The sequence below is a fragment of the Palaemon carinicauda genome, chromosome 19 (assembly GCF_036898095.1).
Source record: "Palaemon carinicauda isolate YSFRI2023 chromosome 19, ASM3689809v2, whole genome shotgun sequence".
Lineage (NCBI taxonomy): Eukaryota > Metazoa > Arthropoda > Malacostraca > Decapoda > Palaemonidae > Palaemon > Palaemon carinicauda.
The window spans coordinates 125,048,168-125,050,246 of record NC_090743.1 but is presented as its reverse complement, the minus strand read 5'-3'; positions in this window follow the sequence as shown (position 1 = coordinate 125,050,246).

Below are 2,079 nucleotides of genomic sequence, written 5' to 3'. Positions count from 1 at the left end.
CAGCCTCAACATAATATCATGGTCCCAACAATTGACTGTGATAGGAAACAGAGTATGTTAGAAAACATGTGTACTACTGTATAGTTGTATACTGTAGTTTAGCCGGCGGCTAAAACTGATAGAGAGAAAAAGCATTGAGGAAGGAGAGTTTCCTATTATTATGGTTTAACATAACAATTGGAAATGTAGGAGGACTATAAGGCCGCCTACTGTCCCCTTGCCAGAATGAGAGTTCCAATGGAAGGGGTAAGAATCTGTCTGATTCTGGCTTCCACGCATCCACAAAAGGCCTGTCGCCGGTTATACCGCCGGCGGCCATAATTGTGGATGGCAGTCCAAGAGAGGGCTAAGGACTTCCCAAAGTATGTTAGGTTTCCCACCGGCAGCCGTCAGGAGCCGTCTCAATCTTCCTCCAAATAAAATTCACTATCCTGTGAAGGAAGGAAGGAAGGTGGCCTGTATAACAATCCCTGTGGAGGCTACATTATCCCCTTCCCCAAGCCCAGCTGAAAAAAAAAGATGGGACTCAATCGCTCTTCAATAAAAATTATGCTATATCCAATTTCACTTTCTTAGCATCAGCTGTTCATGCCTCTGAAAGGAATATTCCTATACAACATTCATTCCCAAACCTTCCATTTGCTGCTAAATTGCCGTATTCAATATATATATATATATATATATATATATATATATATGCATGTATATATATATGTATATATATATATATAGATATAATTAGATAGATAAAGATATATATACATACATATATATATATATATATATATATATATATATATATATATATATATATATATATATATATATATATATGCATGCGTGTATACATATGTACGGATTATGGATGGATATTATAGTGTATGCGTGTAAAGATCACAAAATGTTTTCAAGTTGTTTTTAAGTAGGTGGCAAAAAAAAAAAGGTTAGGAAGCCCTGCATTGCGTAACACCTTACCTTGCATGTCGACGCCCATAACTGCTCAGAAGTATCATTTTCCTCGTGTTGTCTAAGAAGGTTATGGTATCATAAGCACATGCATAAGGGATTTCCCAATGGTTGCTATGACAACGTATATGTTAAAGGGGTATCTCAGGGATTTTCATCACTGGCTGAACACCTTGATGACAGTTGGCAAATCAACCGGGATTTTGGCAGGTTCCAGTAGCTCCTTTACATTACATTACTGTTCTCTAAAATATTCTATTTTAATTGTTCACTACTTTTCTTGTAGCTTACTTCCTTATTCCCTTTCCTCACTGGGCTATTTCCCCATGCTGGAAAGCTTGGACTTACCGCATACTGCTTTTCAAACTAAGGTTGTAGCTTAGCTAGTAATAATAATAATAATAATAATAATAATAATAATAATAATAATAATAATAATAATAATAATAATAACGTATTTGGTTTCTGTTGTAATTTGTTTCTAATCATTTTTATAGGACTTAGACGAGTCAAACCGGAGATGTTGGGTCTCCTTGAAAGTTGGCCAAATTTTAAGAAAGCCTAAGACCATTCTGCCGAAAATTTTAGGTGGGATCAACGAAGTCCCCATAAGGCTGAAACATTGGTGTACACTGCACTGAAGACACCCCTTCATTGTATTATTATTATTATTATTATTATTATTATTATTATTATTATTATTATTATTATTACTTGATAAGCTTCAACCCTAGTTGGAAAAGCCTGATGCTATAAGCCCAAGGGCTTCCACAGGAAAAATAGCCCAGTGAGAAAAGGAAATAAGTTTATAGTTTATTTGTATCCTTTTTTTTCTTTCCTCGCTGGGCTGTTTTTCCTGGTGGAGCCCTTTGGCTTATAGCATCCTGCTTTTCAAACTACAATGTCAAAAATTTGCCGAAAAAAAAAATCCTAAAAATCGTGGAATATATTTTGCCTGACATTTGCCGTTTTAAAAACAGATATATTGACCTTAGGGGTGATATTATGGTCACCAACCCGGGAAAGGTAATAACAAAGTAGAGTAAAAATTACGGTCGCCTGTATTACTGAAATACGGCTGAGAATCGTATATTTTTACGGAGAATTTCCTAT